Source organism: Sorex fumeus, unplaced genomic scaffold (assembly GCF_029834395.1).
Source record: "Sorex fumeus unplaced genomic scaffold, SorFum_2.1 ptg000010l, whole genome shotgun sequence".
Taxonomy (NCBI): domain Eukaryota; kingdom Metazoa; phylum Chordata; class Mammalia; order Eulipotyphla; family Soricidae; genus Sorex; species Sorex fumeus.
This window is the reverse complement of record NW_026606067.1, coordinates 36,766,270-36,786,307: the sequence shown is the minus strand read 5'-3', so window position 1 is coordinate 36,786,307 and position 20,038 is coordinate 36,766,270. Positions and strand designations below refer to the sequence as shown.

General features: G+C 41.4%; 1 protein-coding gene across 1 annotated transcript in view; it reads left to right on the top strand.

The window, feature by feature from the left end:
* NCEH1 (neutral cholesterol ester hydrolase 1) overlaps window positions 1-20,038 on the top strand; it is an 89,752-nt gene that overhangs the window by 38,712 nt on the left and 31,002 nt on the right. The gene's annotated exons all lie outside the window — the stretch shown is intronic.

The window sequence follows — 20,038 nt, the reverse complement described above, 5'->3', positions numbered from 1 at the left end:
TGCTGTGGTTTGCAAAAGAGGCATTGAGTGGAAATCATGTTGGGTCTATAGTCTACTTTCAGCATGCATCTCTCATCCTGGGAGGATCCTCCCAACACCCTTTATTTGGTGCTCCCTTCTCTATCTGAGCTGCCTTTTCCCTTAGTGTGTGCGGCTGGCCTCCAAGCCATGGAGTAAATGTCCTTTACCTGCCCTGATTTTAAACTTTTTACTCTTAATGTGTTCCAAACCTGTATGATGGAAGAGACTCCATGTTAAGTAATGATTTAGTTACTTTTTTGCTGCTGAGGTCTGTGTAAAAGATCTGGCTAAGAGGACAGTGGATTGGGCTTTTAGCTCACTTTGTTACTTGAGCTTTATGATCTTAGGCAAGGAATTGAAATTCTGTCCCCGTCAGAAGAGTGTCAAATGAGTGTGATGCCTGCTTTATTTCATAGGTTCGTATGAGTTTCAAGCAAGTGAAAGTTCATATGCTCATAAACTGTATTGTACAACAGTAATTCTTCTAGTCATTATAACTTATATGTTTCATATAGCATGATTCATTTATTATAACCATATGAATGCACGTAGGGTCTTGATTTACTATATCGTCTGATTTTGGCTTTTCAGACCTCTCTAGATACCTGTAAAAATCAATTGCCTTCTACCTTTTGGGTTTAAATGCCACTTCAGACACCATTTTTCAAAGGTCATAACTAATTTGCTGCTTCCTACGCTTGACATAAAGATGAACCTCAACTAGCATCAAACAGCTCAGTAAATCCTCAGAAAATGACTTTAATGACACCCTTGTGAGATATAACAATTTTGACAAATTTTATTTCACAGAACTATTTTTTCATAATTCCATTTCCATTTCGTTGTAACAAGCAACGTAAAGTAAATTATTTTGTGCTTGCTAAAGGGGTGGGCTTGGGGGCTGTGTGGGAAACTGGGGACTTTGGTGGAAAGAAGGCCAAATTCGTGGTGGGATTGATGTTGGAACATTGAACGCCTGAAACAACTGTATTATGAACCATTTTGTTAAACCGTAGTGTTTAAAATTAAGTTTAATTTTTTTTTTTAAAAAAAGGATAGCGATTAACCCAAGTTTTGGAGACTCCTGAGCAAAATGCTTGGGAACTCAGGCTGAGGGTGTGACTGGCCAGCCTGCATTTACCATAAAGCAGAAGGAAGTTTGGGAAGTTTTCTGTATAAGTTCATTCCTTGTTCTGTTTCCCCTCCCTGCCCCCCAGCTGTTATTTAGAACACTCACATGAAAACAAATGCCATGCCGTTTGTCCGGCAATCAAGGGAGGCTTTTAGCAGTTTAGGTAGCCTATGGGCATCCGTTTATGATCAGTTGTACATGGAACTCTGGGAAAAACAATTTGATCCCCAAGACTCCGACTTTGTTCCAAGGAGCTAGTGAGCTACTGATTGGTATTGTAAGCCACAGAGACTTAAGTAACAAAAAAAATCATTTTTTTCCCCTCTAAGTCTCTTTTCAGATGTTTAAAGAGAAGTGTAGCACTGTAGCATTGTCCTCCCGTTGTTCATCGATTTTCTTGAGCAGGCCCAGTAACGTCTCCATTGTGAGGCTTGTTGTTACTGTGTTTGGCATATAGAATACAACACGGGTAGCTTGCTAGGCTTTGCTGTGTGGGCGAGACATTTTTGGTAGCTTGCCAGGCACTCTGAGGGGGCGGAGGAATCGAACCTGGGCCGACGTGGTCGGCCGTGTGCCTTACTCACTGTACTATCGCTTCAGCCCAAAGAGAACTGTATAAAGACAAAAGAGAGTGGGATAGGGAGAAGGCCAGAAAGAGACAAATACTGGAGAAGACTTGAGTGAGAAACATGCTGGAGAGAAGATGTTGAAAGGAACAGGATGACCAGGGAGCCTCCTTGAGGTCCAGGGCTCAAGGCTTGGGCTGCTATCCCTGGCCACATTCCTGGGTCCTATCTGAGTCTCAGATTCCCTTTGTGTTAAGTAGGGGAAACTAAATGTCTGTTCCCTATACAAAAATCTTTCCTGTTAGAGAGAAGATTTGGGAGCTGAACTGGTCCTTAGGAATTACCGGAAATGTGTACTGTATGATAGTAAACAGGCCAAAACTATCAAAGACTGTTTGATACTTCATTATGTCTACGCTTCTCAGGTTGGCTTAATCACTCCCTCCAGTGCTTTGCTATATGGAGAGAATGCAACTTAGTCTCACATGGTACTTCTCTGGTCTATGCCCACTTTCATAAAATAGGTTGATTATGCAGAGTAAAAGAAACTAAGAAGCAAAAACATAAGAAAGAAAAGAACAGGAATAATACACGCCCCTAACCAGGTAGATATCTACTATAGGCCCGAGCAAGACTCCTGCCAGTTCAGGGCCTTTGGTGAGAAGTGGCAGTAGGTAGTGTGGTCTTTACCTCAAATGTACTCATTTTCCCTCCCTGCTTTATCTGGATAATTGAGGCACAGAGAACTCATGAAACTTGCTCGTCACATAGCTATTAAATGATAGAGGCAGGATTTGACCATGATCTGTGCTCTTTCCTCTACACCAAATTTCCTATCTCTGTTCTTGTTCAGAACTATTCATAGCATGATAATGAAAAGTGGTTTTTTTGAATCAATCTTCTGAGAAAGGCTTAAAGATAGATAGATAGATAGATAGATAGATAGATAGATATGTGTGTGTTTATCCAATGTGTGTTTTGGGTTATATATACATATATATGTATATACATATATACATATACACACATGTATATAAACATATATGCATATACGTATATATGTACACATATATAGCACTGTCCTGTAGCACTGTCCTCCTATTGTTCATCGATTTTGCTCGAGCGGGCACCAGTAACATATTACAACAAATTGTGAGACTTGTTGCTACTGTGTTTGGCATGTCGAATACATCATGGATAGCTTGCCAGGCTTTGCCGTGCCTCAGATACTCTCAGTAGCTTGCCGGACTCTCCAAGAGGGGCAGAGGAATCGAACCTGGGTAGGCCACGTACAGGGGAAATGCCATACCCGTTGTGCTATCGGTCTGGCCCATGTATACATATATACATATATACACATGTATATAAACACACATATATGCACACATATATAAGCTGTCTCTATGGATATATAGATATATCATATATAGATATATCCTTGAAATCCTCATATCTCTCTCAGTTGGGAACATGCAGCCTGTAATTCGTTTGATGCAGCCCAGCATCAAAATAATGTGAGACTGACTGGTTTGAGATGCCAGAGTTAAACTAAAGTGGAAAGAGTTCATTATATGAAGGACTGGGATTAAAATGCTTTGAAGGCCTGACATAAAATAAAACAGGTAACATTATGAGTATTTATATGCCAGGCACTCTTACAAAAGCACTATAAAGATAACATGATTATCTTGCAATGAAGAATTTGAGGGAGAAAGAGGTATGATGACTCGTCTGGATCTGCCCAACTACTGAAGCATCAGAACCAGTATTGAACTGGTGTCTTTTACCCTCCTATGCTTTAGAAGAATAGGGAATAATGAAGGATGGCATAAAGGCATGTATGTGTTCTCTGGGGGCTGGAGTGTGAGGAATCCCTAATTTGTGTGATTGCTGATTTCCTTGATGCAGATATTCCCATCACTGCCAATTTCAAACGACTAACCCAAAGCCAACTGACTTATAAATAAATGTTAGCAGTTGGTTTTCATGACCAGACAAGAGCTGGTTTTAGCACAACAAAGGGCATTGACAAAGAAAAAGTGTACACGGGGGTGGGGTTGGGGGGGACTGTGCTCATTATGTATGAATACCTTTAAATCTGGAAAACTGGAAAGTACAGAGGATGGAAAAAGGAGGGTGGGGTGTACAGTGTCATCAGACTGGAATGCCAACTTTAGGATTCTTCTTTTTATTGGAAATTGGATTCAACAGAAGATTGTTTTGTTTGTTTCTTTGTTTTTTTTTTTTTAAGCACTAAGGTAATGCATCAGCCATTTTGAGTAGGAACTCTGACAGTATGTGCAGGAAGTTGAGAACAAAGTGTCTAGAATTCAAGTTAGTAGATAAGTATAGGAAATAAGGGACGTGTAATCAAGGCAGCAGTGGGAAAGTGGGTGGAATTGGAAAATACTGACCGGAGTAATTGACATGAATTGACATGAATTAATGATGACTGAATTTTGTCAAGGCTTCTAGCTTAGAAGCTAGACTTGTGTTCATATCATTAATTGATAATTTAATGGAGTGAGTTGTGAAGATGAGAACAGAATATAGATCTTTGAAGATTTTGAAGAGTCTCTACACTAAATCCTGAAGTTGGTTGTAACTATGAATCTAGAGCTCAGGACAGACAGATAAGGCACTAGAGAGAGAGAGAGAGATGTGGATGTCATCAGCATGTGAATAAAAGTCAGAACCACCGATTTCATAGGCCCCGGGTAAGCACTGACCTTTTTGCCAGGGATTGTGCCAAGGTCATACACTGATATGTTCAGGAAATACAGGAATTATAACATTGATTAAAATTTCCAGAATGACCTCGGGGCGCAGCATCATTTAAAGGATCAGTAACCTGAACTACTGCTTGCTGATCCACCATCCTAGGTGAGGCTTGCCTCCAGCTGAGATTGCTGGATTTATTCTGGAATTAGAGGCAAAGCCTCTCCCTACTGGATGAGTCCCAACTACCTCCACGCCCAATCTGTGCCACAATAAGGGCCCACACCACAGCTTCTGAAGTATGCGACTGCTTATGTGGCCATGCAACAGATCTACTCATAAAATTTCATGCTGCTTACAGTGATTCTTCCTGTTATTCTGCGAGGATGGACAGAGAATAAACAGAGTAACCTTCAGCCTAATCCCTCAGCATCTTCCAGAAGGGTAACTACAAAGACTCACCTCCTACACAGCAAGAGTATTAGAAAGACAATGGGAAAAACATACAGAAGCTCACCAAGTTAAATAAATGGAAACAATGTCACTGAAGGCATAAACAACACTAACCTACACAGTAAATCCTCAGTGTCTTTATTGACACCATGATGAAGAAGATCAGTGAGTTCAAAGAAATGATAGCACAGGTAGTCGGAAAAGCCCAAGAGAGTATAAGAGTCAAATAAAAAAAAACTACAGTCATAAATGACAAAAATGTAGTGCATTGTAGTATATATATAGTAAAGTAAAGTAAAGTAAAGTAAAGGCCCTCCCATTGTTCATCGATTTGCTCGAGCGGGCCCAGTAACATCTCCATTGGAGATTTTGTGTTTGGCATATCGAATACATCACGGGTGGCTTGCCAGGCTCTGCCGTGCAGGCAAGATACTCTCAGTAACTTGCCGGGCTCTCCGAGAGGGGTGGAGGAATCGAATTCGGGTTGGCCATGTTGGCTGCATGCAAGGCAAACACCTTACCGCTGTGCTATCGCTCCAGCTGGAATATATATATATATATATATATATATATATATATATATATATATTCAAAGCTCTGAATAGCATCATAATAGAAACTGAGCAAAAGGAGAAGGAGCTCCAAGATGAGGAGAAAATTTCTATGAAACAGCAGAAGGTGGAAAATCGTCTGAAAAGAAATGAACAGCATACTAGAGAACTACAGAATGAGTTCAACAGGAGCAACGTAAGAATCAGCGTAGTTCTGAAGAACAGGAAGCAGTTGTGATGAAGAAACAATAGTTTAAAAAAGTAATTGATAGAATTTCCCAGAGCTGAGGATTACAGGCATCAGGGCCCAAGTAGTTCGAAGGGACCCAGTGAAAATAGACTCAATTAGGAAAACCCCAAGACACATTATGACAAAAATCTAAAGCTAGAGACAGAATATTGAAAGCAGCAAGATTTAAAAAAAAGGAACTTATATGCAAAGAAAAGTCCATAAGATGTTAGGCAGATCTATCAAATACGATTCTGAGGCAGAAGAATATGGAAGGATATAGTACAAAACTCAACAAAATGAATACCTCACCAAGAATAATATATCCAACTAGATTGTCATTCAGATTTGAAGGAACTATACAGAGGTTTATGGATGGGCAACAGTATAGAGAATTCATCGCCTTTTAAAAAAAATCATAGCCTTGAAAACAGTTTTGCAAGAAGCATTAAAATAGCTCCTTTAAGGGACAGGAGCAATAGTGTAGCAGGTATGTGTTTGCTGACCCGGGTTGAATGCAGCTCACTCAGGTTCGATCCCCGGCATCCCATATGGTCCCTCAAGCACTGCCAGGAATAATTCCTGAGTGCAGAGCCAGGAGTAACCCCTGAGCATCACCAGGAGTCACCCCCGCCCATCCCCCTCTCCCGTAAAAAAAAAAAGAAAAAGAAAGCGCTCCTGTAAATTATAGGGGAAATTCCCAACATATGGCATTGAGTATGGCACCATTAATGGTGCATATGGATGTGTCTTCTATTAGACTAAGGAAGGTTAAAAACATAGCAATTGGTCATCACAAATTGACTTTGATTGATTTATTTTCTGATGATTCTATTTGCCTTTCCTTTCAGTTTTATTGGAGCAAGTAATATGAAGTAAACTTGTTATATGCCTGCCAAATGGACAGACCTGGGGTCATTAGCAGTAAGAAGGGGACATTGGTAGTGGGTTTGGTGTTGGAACATTGTGTGCCTGAAAACAACTTTGTATATCGCGGTTTCTCAATTTTTTTTTTTAAAAATAAATGATCAGTGAGCAGAAGAAGTAACAATCAATGAATGACGCTCTGCACACACACCCCAGCCCCCACCCCCTGGTAGAGAGGGATTAATTATTAGCTTGGCAAGAGGCAAAGAGAGACTGGTGAGATTAAGGGAGAAGAGAATTTGAAGAAAGAGCAAGTTGTCAAAGAGACCAAATAGGACACTGTTAACAGTAGATCATGGGGTCTTTGGTGAACCTAACAATGACATTTTTTGTCAGAATTTAGGGGCTGAAAGGTTGCTATGGGTTGCCTTCAAATTGGCAGTCTGAAAAGTCCGTCTTCTTTAGCTTACAGGCATACCTGAGTCACCACAACAAAAATCAAGCTTTGCTTAGGCATAATCCTTCCAACTCCTATACTTTCATCTGTTTTCCAGATCTTGTCTCCTCTTTCCCTTCCAGAGATTTGGTTTACTCCTCATTTGTTTTCTTCTTTGCAATCTTTCTCTTTTCCATAGAAGCATGCTTCTCACTTTCATCTTAATACACACACACACACACACACACACACACACACACACACGCACAAAAGTTTTTTTTTTTTTACTTTTCTCTCAGGCTACTAGCTGCCATCCTTATGGCTGTGGACTGTGAAAATCTGTACACTGTCCACTGTTCTCTGGTTGTTAAGCCATTTGCTCGAGCGGGCACCAGTAATGTCTCCATTGTGAGACTTTGTTACTATTTTTGGCATATTGAATACACCACAGGGAGCTTGCCAGGCTCTGCCATGCAGGCGGGATACTCTCAGTAGCTTGCCAGGCTCTCTGAGAGGGATGGAGGAATCGAACCCGGCTCAGCCGCGTGCAAGGCAAACGGTCTACCCGCTGTAATATCGCAACAGCCCAGTCTGTGAAAATGCTGGTCTACAATCACTAAAGCAGTTTCTTCACTCCCACTCACTTTGCAACCCATTATAAACTGGCTCTCAGCCACAAATCTTCAACACAACTGTCTTTAATGGATTCACCTATGACCCCACTGCTCCCTTGCCAGCAAGACTTGCCTGGTCTCTCTGCAGGCATTTAACAACTGCATCTTTCTTTCAACTCTCACCCTTCTTGTTTCTCTTCCAGGTTGATAATTAATTTCTCTATTGGGGGTGGATGGTGGAAAGGATTATAGACTATTTCTTCTTCTCCTACTCACTGACCCTCAAATAAAGGGTTTTTTTTCTTCTTTTTTTTCTTCTTGTTTTTTTTCTTCTTTTTCTTTCTGTCTTTGAAATCCCTCTTTCTGATGAGGTTGACTTTTCTTTTTCTTTCTTTTTTTTTTTTAGCTAACAAACATTCGGGTAACAGCACTGCTCTGGTTTCAAACAGATTTGTCTGGGCCCCAGAAGAGGGGATATGTCCTTAAATAGAGGAAATCTGGGTTTGGTGGAAATATAGAGGTTTGCTTCTTAGAACCCCACTCAAAGTTACTGGGAGAGAGACCAAAGGGCACCCATATGGAAAGGAAGGCTTTGGGGTTCAGAAGGAGAGGCGTGAGGAACAGCTGTTCCTCCAACAGCCGATAAATAAATGAAGCACAAATATATTCCCATCTCTAACATCAATGAGGTTGACTTTTACCTCTTACCATATGCCTAGAGTCTTCCCCCAAGCGTGATCAGATCACCCTGTCCTTTTCTCAGATTTGGGCTGAGTTAGAGACCCAGGCCTCAGTTACGCCTCAGAATTGCTTTTTTTCTTATGATCTGGGTGGGAATTGGAAATGAGGTCTTTCCATCCTTATTGGAGGGGCTGGTGCTGTACACTCATAAAACTCTGTGTGGCAGTGGGCAGAAGACTAGAGTATGGAACTTCTGCATCACGACCGAAAACATCTATGTGCCCCCCCCCAATCCCCTCTCTGGTCATGCGGGACTGGAGTGAGTAGTACAGTGGGTAGGGCATTTGCCTTGCATGCAGCTGACCTGAGTTCAATCCCCGTCATCCCATATGGTCCCCCAAGCACCACCAGGAGGAATTCCTGAGTGCAGAGCCAGGAGGAACCCCTGAGCATTGCTGGTGTGACCCCAAAAGGAAAAAAAATCTGGTCATGCATTAAAACATAGTTGAACACAGCTGATAATGTTTCCAAGATGCTCTTTTTTCACCTCTTTCTTTTCTCTCCAGACTGGGGGAGCACACATTTGTAGTTTAAGGTACATATGTCTATTTTTAAAGTTTATATATCATATTCATCTATTCTGTCTGGAAGGCTCTGTCATTTCAAGCTAGATCTATACGTTTTGTTCATCCTTGTTTTGTTCATCCACTCTCGAGCCAATAGGCAGCAATTGCTGATTGAGTTAGTTGTCTTGCTTATGCTCTTATGTAGTGACACATCATTCTACCTAAGAGAGCTCTCTCTCTCTCCTCTCTTCTCCTTTCTCTTTCTCTCTTTCTGGGAACAGTGGTAGAGTGCTCAGTCTTGCTTTCAGCCCTCATTTTTCTGGAGGATGGCCAGTCTAGTACCTTGTCTGCCAACGCTTACCCCTAATACCTCCAATTTTCAAATTTTCCCTTCCAAGTTGACACCTGCAGTTTCTTTAAGGTTATGTTTCTATTTATTTGATATTTGTAACTCTTTTTTCCTTATTATTTTTCTGAGTGGTGGTTGGGGGAAATTCCTGGTCTTATCTGGGAGCTATTCTCAGAAATACTAGGCCAGATGGGCCAGACAGTTCAGTGTTCAGGCCCAATGATGCAGGATCTGACCCTTCAGTAGTGCTTGAAGGGCACCTGAGCTACATCCAGAAGTGCGGGAGGGGTGGAGGGGAAAGGCTTATCATGCAGTGGACCAAGGGAACAAACCAAAGTCCTATGCAAACAAAACAGCCTATCTCCATGGCCTAGTTGTTTCTTCTTCAAGTTCTATGCGCTATTTATATGTGTTTATTAAAAAGTGGGACTGAGAAATCACTGAGTTCTTTGAGAAATTTGGAGTATCTCAGATTTACTAAAAGTATATACTTAAATCTCACAAGTAAAGTATGTACAAGTTAAGTCTCTATAAATTAAGCAAGAATTCCAAAATAGTCCAGTTTTCATTAACCTACTAGTATTATCAAGCTGTTCTGCCAGATATAAACCAGAGTAACATTTATTCTCTATGATGATATGAATGGGCATCATACTGTTATCACTGTCATCCCGTTGATTGTCGAATTACTCGAGCGGGCATCAGTAATGTTCTATTCCTCCCAGCCCTGAGATTTTAGCAGCCTCTTCTTTCTTGTCTTTTCCCAACGATTGGAGGCTCTTTCAGGGTCAAGGGAATGAGACCTGATGTCACTACTGTATTTGGCATATCGTATACGCTACGGGGAGCTTGCCAGGCTCTGCCCATGCGGGCTGGATACTCTTGGTAGCTTGCCGGGCTCTCTGAGAGGTATATATTTATATGTTTTTCTCTATGATTTGTTGCCTGCTGTCTGAACCCCATCAGATATGGTGTAGTAATTGTGCAAAATGGGTAGGAAGTGTCTTATAATGTGTTGCACAATGAAAGGGTGATGATCACAATAAACAATAAATAGCAATAGTGGTCTGTACCAGGCACTATTCTAAGTGTTTTCCATATTTTCACTGATATAATGTTTATAACAATTCTGTGAACTTAGGTTCTATTGTTCCCATTTTGCAGATGAGAAAATTAAGGCACATGCCTATAAACGAAGGCACAGCCGATAAGCAGTAGAAAGGAGATTCTGCTGCTGAGCAGAAAGAAACATAGCCAATCTGGCTTTCTCATATATACTTTGAGCCAGTTTTTTGTATTTTCCTGAACATACAGCTTTGGAATTAATTAATTTGTGTAACTGGCAGAGGAAGATGGAGATGAGGGTGCCATCCTCAAGTGTCACTTCATGTAGACTGACACTTTTACTGCTAAGCCCGAGTAACTTTTACTGTGGGATTCTCTGCAGTTGGAGTGGGAGGCATGGGAACATTTTGACATTTTCTGATGAAAGTTTGACATGGTTGCCATTGTATCTCTTAGAAGAACAACAGAGTGCAGAGATGGTCAATCTTTTATAAAGACAATGGGAATATTGAGATCATGGTCTTATTATGTTCCATGATGTGCCTAAAATTTTCTTGGCTGTTACTGATGTCTTTCAGGTTTTGCTGATAGCCATTTTTTCAGTCCTCAACTTCCTTAAATTGCCAAACGCTGGCTTTTTAAAGAATCCAATCTGACTTCCATCCTCTGATATACTCAGATTTCTCTCTTTGGATTCTTTTTCCCCAGCCTGTCAAAGAATTTTATTCTCTGCTGTTTCCTTTTTTTTTAATCACCGTGAGATACAGTTACAAGCTTTTGTGTTTGAATTTCAATCATGCAATAATCAAACACCCATCCCTCCACCAGTGCACATCCTCCACCACCAATGTCCCCAGTATCTGTACTAGGCACTATTCTAAGTGTTTTCCATATTTTCACTGATATATTTTCACCCCTACCATCCCAGTTCTCCCCCTACTCTATGGCAGGAAATTTGTCTCTCTACTTTTTGGCATTATGGTTTGCAATATAGATACTGAGAGGCCGTCATGTTTGATCCTTTATGTACTTTCAACACACACCCCCCATCCCGAGAAATCCCTCCAACCATCATTGACTTAGTGATCCCTTCTCTATTCTGGGAGAGAAGGCGACTGCTGTTTCCTTGACTCTGTGTTCCCTTTCCTACAGGCCTCTCCTGAATAATTAAAACTTACCTCTGAGCTCTTTCTCTGAACTGACAGCCTTAAATCTCTGACTCTGCGTTTATAGACCTAGATGTTCCAGAGGCTTTAACAGGAGCAGTTCTGAAAAGGAAGTTGTCTTACTATTCCTGACTTCTCTGTATACGGTTACTTTTCCTTAAGGGAAGACATAGCTTGAATATTTTGAATTCTTACTCTCAGGGCCTCGACCTGTCCACCTAATCCTGGTCTCCCCATTCTGTGAGCAGTTGTCAAGTCCCAGGAACTCAGACTCAGTGATTTCTCTTATTCCTGTGCCTCCACTGTACTCTTCCAAGATTGGCCTTCATTTTCTTCACCATGGACAATTGTCAAATGTTTGTAGTGTCTCAATTTTGTCTTTAATCCCTCCTCTCAGCCAGCTGCTCTATAGAGTTCCTCCAAAGATAAAGTCTCATTTTGAAAAAAAACATGTTCGGGGCTAGAGAGATAATATAGGGGTTAAGGTGCATAGTTTGCAGGCAGCCAGTCCTGGTTCCATCCTGGAACCACGTGATTACCCAAGCACTGCTGGGTGTGGTCCCACGAGCAAACAACAAAAAAGCTAAGTCTCGCGAGAGCTGTGCAGGCTTAAGGAGAGATGGCAATTTGGTGAAAGGAGTAGGGGAATTGTACAAGATTTAGAATTTCAGTCTTCCATTCATCTTTTACCCTCCTTTGTAACACGTAGCAAAGTCTTTTTATATGATAGGTACATAAAATGATACGTTAGGAATCCACTTGTAATTTGGAATGTTTATGAAACATCATTGAAGGGTTTTTCTTTTTGTAAAGCAAAAATTCTGCTTTGATGAATCTCAGGTGAATGACAATGTTGCATTTAAGTGTAAGTCATGTCATTTGTGTCCAGTAAAAAAGAAAATGAGTCTCATTTAAAGTCCTCAAATTTTATGATACTAAAAAAAAATTCACCATAAATTTCTGGACAGAGAGGTATTCTGTGACTTTTGAAACAATTATAGACAAGAAAAGTGCAGGATCTAAAGAGATTTGAAAGTAACTTAATGGCTGAGAGATAATCATGGGATTAAGGTATTTGCCTTGCATGCTGTTGACCCTACTTCTATTCCCAGCATCACATGGTGGTTCAAGCACTGCTGGGAGGATTCCTGAGCAGAGAGATGGGAGTAAGCCCCCAGGAACTCTGGTGTCCCCACCAAAAAAAGTTACTTGTGGGTCAAAAAGATGAGTATACGTTTTCCATGCAGGAGATTCAGGTTTCATCCTTGGCACTGCCTGGTTCCTGAGCATGAGCTGGGATTAGCTCCTGGGCACCACCAAGTGTGGACCAAAACAAAAACTGCTATTTGACAGTTGAAATGACCGTTACTGAGAAGCTGAACGCTTTTATATTAATCTAGAGTAAAGCCACTGAGCATGAGAAATGAAGCTGATGGTGAGTTGGAATAGATTGCTCTAAGTATTTAATGTGGTTGGTTCCTGCTGAAATCTGACCACACGCTAAGTTATTTATGTGGAATGAGTGTCAGTATACAGTAGCTTTGTCCGACCTCCCTCTATCCTTTTGACATAATCATAGATATGAACTTTGTAGAGAGAATTATTTCATATCTTTTTAACCTGTTCCCTACAGAACTTTATCACCAGTATTGACCTAATAAATAATGTAAAAATGAGGAAGAAATGATAGAATGACTAGAAGTATTGGTCTGTCACTGAGCTCACATTTTTCCCATCAATGCTGTTCTGGTTTTTTTTTTTTTATTTTTTGGGTCACACCTGGCCATGCACAGGGGTTAGTCCTCGCTCTGCCCTCAGGAATTACTCCTGGCAGTGCTCAGGGGACCCTATGGGATCCTGGGAATCAAACCTGGGTCAGCCGCGTGCAAGGAAAACACCCTACCGATGTGCTATCGCTCCAGCCCCAATGCTGTTCTAAGAGTGTAATAATAACAATAGAGAGTCCCTACAGGGCTTAGTAATGCCAGGTAGAGTTCTTGCTGTTCTCGCTTTTTGTCAAGTGTCACAGCGCTCTTTTGAAGTCACGGTCACGGTCACAGTCCTCCGGTCCTCCCGTTGTTCATCGATTTGCTCGAGCAGGCCCAGTAATGTCTCCATCGTGAAACTTGTTGTTACTATGTTTGGCATATCAAATACGTCACGGGCAGCTTGCCTTTTGAAGTAGTCTGATTTATTATACCTGTTCCATTGGTCAATAATTATCCAGGTTAATAATTATCCGAGAGGTTTAGTAACTGGTCTGAGATTCCCACGGTTGGGAAGTGGAGAAACTGGGCCCTGAGTTCAGGAGTCTCTGCTATTGACTTGGGCCGTCTGTGCCTCTTAGAGGGAGCCCTTCATCCCACACTTCCTGCCTCCATTTCCCCTTTAAACTGCAGCCTCCCATTGGCCTTTGAAGTAATGCTTGTCCAATGCGTTTCTATCTTCCTTTTTGGCTCTTCTTCTTGTGACCCGTACTTCATCCTACATTCAAACCCCATTCAGGCTCAGTGCCTCGGCGGATCTCACTCCCAGGTAGAAGTCATTGCTTCCTTCTTGGAGCTTGTGTATGATTTTTATGCTAAGTCTTTTTATTTATTTTTTAAAAATTTTTATTAGTGAGACACCATGAGGTACAGTTATAGACTTACAAATTTTTGTGCTTGGGTTTCAATTATACAATGATCAAACACCCATCCCTCCACCAGTGACCATTTCCCACCACTACGTATCCCAGTATCCCTCCCACCCCCCATCTCCCCATCCCACCCTGCCTCTGTGGCAGGGCATTCCCTTTTGTTCTCTCTCTCCTATTGGGTGTTGTGGTTTATGCTAAGTCTTTATTACTGAGTTTATATCACTTAACTGACATCAGTTACTCATTTATAAAGTCTTGGTTCGCTTCTGTTTCCCAAGACTCTGAAGATTATCTTTTTCTCCTCAATTTTTTTCTGCCCATAGAATATATTCCCTAAACTGTATGCCCAATCAGTTAACAAAAATCATCCTTCTCCAGAAAGTTAGCAACTAGTCTATTTTTTTTTTTTATTTTAGGGCCGCATCCTGCAAGGCTCAGGGGCTACTCCTGGCTCTGCACTTAGAAATTATTCTGGCAGTGCTTGGGGGACCATATGGGATGCCAGGATCGAACCCAGGTCGACAGTGTGCAAGGCAGATGTCCATCCCACTGTGCATTCTGGAGTGGCCCCACAACTACTCTACATTAATAAGAGAGTACAATATCTGTTTAGCTTTCTTTGATTTCTGCTTATCTGGTTACCTGTAATATTCAGACCTGGAGAAGAAAGTTAGCAGCTCACTGATGTGCTCTTGTCCCACTGAGGGCTAGTGAAAACCCTTTACCCTTCTCTCTCCTTAAAGCAAATTTGACTTCAAACCATTGCCCTCCAGTACTTCAACATGTTCAACATGTTAAGACTGGGTTAGTTCTCAGTGGGTGAGATTCTTAACACTTGGCCTGCTGCTTTGGCTACTGGAGTTCTTTAGCACATCTGAAGAGGCTTCAAGAAACTCTTAATTTGAGATGGTTTCTTTGGTGGGCCTGAATCTCATTTAACAAACTCAAGAATATGAGACATATCTCTTGGTCTATGTTTTGGACCTTTTGTTTGTTTGGGTCAGGCCTTGACAGTACTTTTGACAGTACCTGGCTCTGAACTAAGAAACACTCCTTGGTGGGTTCAGGGGAATTAATGGGATGCTGGGGATCAAATCTGGGTCAACTGCATGCAAGCAAGTGCCCTACCTGCTGTACTTTTAGTTTGGCCCTGAAAGGGGCTTATTATTTTGTTGGGGCTGAGTGAGTAAGTGAGATCATGTGCAAACTCATCCTCAGCTCACATTATGTTCCACATGGTGTTGGATTCCTGTATTCTGATTTGGGATATAAATTTTTTTCTACCTATAAGAATCCTTCAGGTTTACTCAGGCTCTCTTTAATTCCTGTGAAGTTCCTTGAGAGCATATAACAGACCAAGGATTATTATATGCTTATATAACATATTATATATGCTTATTATAGATGCTTATATATATTATATGCTCATAATGTTCATGTTTTTATTGGCATGTGGAATCTTTCTACTGTCCCTGCACCCGCTGAAGCCTGAGGAGCTCTCTGAGACCATTTGAGGGACAACCTTCGCAGATATGCCTGCAGCCACTCTTCCCTAGGGTCACGTCTGTCTTCAAGGTTCTGTCTCTGCATGTGTCCACAGCAGATCCCACAGACATTATCTGGGGATGGCTGAATTCTAGAATGATTTTCCTCCTCCTCCTCCTCCTCCTCCTCCTCCTCCTCCTCCTCCTCCTCCTCCTCCTCCTTTTCCTCCTTCTCCTCCTCCTCCTCTCTCCTCCCTCCTTCCTTCCTCCTTCTTTCTTCCTTTCTTCTTCCTCCTTTCTCCTTTCTCCTCCTCCTCCTCTCTTTCTCTCTTCTTCTCTTCTTTCTTCTTCCTCCTCCTCCTTCTCCTCCTTCCCCTCCTCCTCCTCCTCCTCCTCCCTCTCTCAGATATAAACCCATACTTTCTTCACTTCACTTCTCCTTCCCTTTCTCACTACCAAGCTTACACATTTTGTTCCCGAAGCAACATCTTATCCATTATGAAAATTGCTATCGTTTTTTAATTCCCAGAGTATAGAGGTTTTTGAAAATAAAAATCAGAGAGTAACTCCTGTTTCTGTGTGTATATCATCTCCTGTCCCTAAAGTAACGACCACAGAAAGACTTGGCTGCTGTAGGGAAGGAAGAGAAGTAATGAGGACAACTAAGAAACTAAGATATTGGAGCGAAAAGATTAGAAAATAGTCACAATTTTATCTTGCCATATGACATCACCTAGACATGAGAAGTCTTCCCTTACTGAGTAGAACTCAGGGAAACTTCCTGGGCCCAATTGGACATAAGCCATCTGCTCTAGGACAATATTCTGTATGTCCTTATAGTTTCAGGTATCCGCTTTGGCAGTGGCTGCTTAGACTATCTAGGCCGTTTTTCTCACAGAAAGGTTAATTGTGTCTGTCTCATAGAAGTGTAGCCAGGGTTCAGCAATGTACTCTTTCGCTATAACACTCAGGCAGTGATGAAATGGTTAACAACATGCTACCAATTAACAAATGTTTGATTCCATTTTCAGATTTCGCAAGTTTCTGCTGTCTGTGGGAAAACTATTCTTCATCTTCTAATTTTTCAATACAATTAAAAAACATTTATTATAGCACATTCCTGGGTTGTTTTCCCACCCACTGAAACTTTTCTATTCCCTTCTTTGTTTCTCCATAAACAAACTATTCATTCTCCAGCCAGCATTACTGCCCCATACAACACCCTACTCTGCACTATGTAAAAATGTAGTAAGCTATTCAGAAATCCTATTAATGAAAAATGATCATAAGCTCACAGAGTGTGTTTCTGGAAAGATATAAGGGAATTGAGGCACGTCTGAATACTAGAACAATGCCATCGTTAATGAAAACCATGGTGGATTCTACTTTTCTCTCTTCTAAAAACAGTTTATTTGTTTTACAGAACTCTTGTAGTTGAGAAACAAACATAATTTGTCTGATATATCCATTGAAGCCTACAATTAACTATATATATATATATAGTGTAAAATGAAATAGCCCTCCAGTTCTTTGTTCATTATTTCATACTCATAAAACCACAGTTCCTGTGAGTAATAAAATAGATTAGCACTGTAGCATGGCCTCTTATTGTTCATAGATTTGCTTGAGCGGGCACCAGTAATGCCTCCATTGTGAGACTTGTTACTGTTTTTGACATACCAAATGTGCCATGGGGAGCTTGCCAGTCTCTGCCATGCGGGCAGGATACTCTTGGTAGCTTGCCTGGCTCTCTGAGAGGGACAGAGGAATCGAAACTGGGTTGGCCTTGTGCAAGACAAATACCCTACACGCTTTGCTATCGCTCCAGCCCAAAATAGATTATGATCTGTATTAATTGATTTCAGTTATCAAGGATTTATTTTATGATTTCTAAAACGTGAAATGAATATAGTGATTCTTAAGTACATCCTGGAAGATCTTATTCCCCTTTTACAATGATATTTTATAACAAAACCCAAATGATGATTGCCCTTTCCCTATTTTTCAAAGATCTTAAATTGATGTTTAGAATTTTCTGGTCCTAGCATATTTGTTTTCATTTTTTAAATCAAGAACATTAACAGTTATGACTTTTTCAGTAAATTGAACAATTGGTAAATACAGTCATTGACTTCTTTTATTAATATTCATTTCCCTGTTGTTGATTACTCTGTCAGCAAACATTTTAATGGAATTACTGCAATAACTGTTCATGATCAGTCGAACTGCCTCTTGGTCTTGTTTGTCATGAGTATGGACTAATTATTTTATAATGCAGTTCTTTCCATCTCTTCTTGTGCTAGGGCTCCTGTGTTCAGTAGTGATGTCCTCCCTCAGACACTGTGGGTAACGACTCAGCAGTCTGGCTGCTCAGGAGATAAAAAATCTGAGTTCGCATAGACCTGTACCAGGAAAGTCTTCCACTCATTTTTTGGCATTTGGGGCTTCTTTAATTTCATTACTTATGTTCTTTGAATTCTCTGGTTTTGAAACAAGGTCATTAAGTCTTGCAGGGCAGTCAGTTTTCTAAGAGTGTTTGATGAGGGGCTGGAACGATAGCACAGAGGGTAGGGCATTTGCCTTGCATGCGGCCGACCCAGGCTTGATTCCCAGCATCCCATATGGGACCCCAAGCATCACGAGGAGTAATTCCTGAGTGCACGAGCCAAAAGTAACCCCTGTGAAATGCCGGGTGTGACCCAAAAAGTAAAAAAAAAGGTTTTTGATGAGAAGTGCTTGTATAAGTAGTGGAATTGAGGGGATAAACTCTACAGAGACTTTGCTGGGTAGATGACTTGGGACTTTTCTCTCTCTACACCTTCTCCAATGCAAGAACTTCCTGTGAAGACAGTTTGATGTCCACAGGTGTTAAAGAGCAAGAGGTGGCAGGCTGTGTGTTCTTTGCAGATTTCTAAAAAGTGCCTGGTTCTGTCTGAGCTGATCCGCTTCTGAATGCCAGGGTGCCATGGATTCTGACCCAGGCACACTTAAATATATAAGCTTAAAAAAGAAATACTTTTACAACCATTTTCTTTTGTGGTGCTGGGGATCCAGTTTGGGCATCAAGCAAACACACAAGCATGAGCTTTGCCGAGCTACATAACCCTGGTCCTTGACTCAAAACAGTTGAAAAAATGCTGACAAGAGGTCTTGTGGTTAGACCTTAGTGGCTTGAATGTGTTATTGGAATTATGACATCCTGCCTTAGGAAAAATTTAAAAAAGGAATGACTCCTGGGAGCCCAGCTTCTACTTATGAAATTTGAGTTCCAGAAGATGGAATGTTTTCTAATGCCTAACGCTTCTCAGTAAAACTGGAATTGATAACACTTGTCCTGCTTCTTGCTCAGAGCGAAGAACTCATGTGTGAAAATATTTTGTAATTTGTAAAAGTGAACAATAGAAATTTTTATTGCATTACATTGTCCAGTGGGCCTAAGCGATAGCATTGTCGGTAGGGCGTTTGCCTTGCACATGGCTGACCTGGGTTCTATTCCTCTGCCCCTCTCGGGCAGCCCAGCACGCTACTGAGAGTATTCTGCCCACTCAGCAGAACCTGGCAAGCTCCCCGTGGTGTATTTAATATGCCAAAACAGTAACAACAAGTCTCACAGTGGAGACGTTACTGGTGCCTGCTCAAGCAAATCAATGAACAATGGGAGGACAGTGACAGTGACATTGTCCAATAAGTGCTCAGATGCACTGGCAGTTGTAAGAATTCAGATTCTAAGGGCCGAAGGGATGGTGAGGGAGTAATATGTTTACTTAGTCTGCAGCTGATCAGTTTGATCCTTGACACTATTGTGATGGAAATTTACATATGTATCTTTGATTTTATAATCTTATAGCATGTACTCTAAAGAGCTGATTTAACTTGTGGTTAGAACGTTATGAAAGATGCTCACCATATCTGCATTTGGCATAAACTTCCTTATTTCAAGCTAAGAAAAGGCTTATTTTAGAAAACTCCCATAACCGCACTGATAACATGCCATCGTGTGTGTGTGTGTGTGTGTGTGCGCGCGCGCACCCCTACATTGCTTGAGCCTGCAGCAAAGTAATGATAAGTTTGCAGTAATGCCCTATAAAAATGGGCCCTTGGACCCCTGAGCTTTGCCTAAGGTTTTAGGTACTTACTTAGACGAGGGGCTGGAGTGATAGCACCATGGGTAGGGCATTTGCCTTGCACGCGGCCCACCTGGATGTCCCGAGTTCGATTCCTCCGCCCCTCTCAGAGAGCCCGGCAAGCTACCTAGTATCTCACCCGCATGGTAGAGCCTGGAAAGCAACCCATGACATATTCGATATGCCAAACACAGGAACAATTGTCACAATGGAGACGTTACTGAGCCCACTCGAGAAAATCGATGAACAATGGGAGGACAGTGACAGTGACTTAGACTAGACCCACGGTCCCATCAACCATTGTAGTAAAGTTCTCCTTGTTCTCCCAGCACAGATTGTTTCAGTGTGCTTGATTAAGTGAACACCCGTGACAACAGC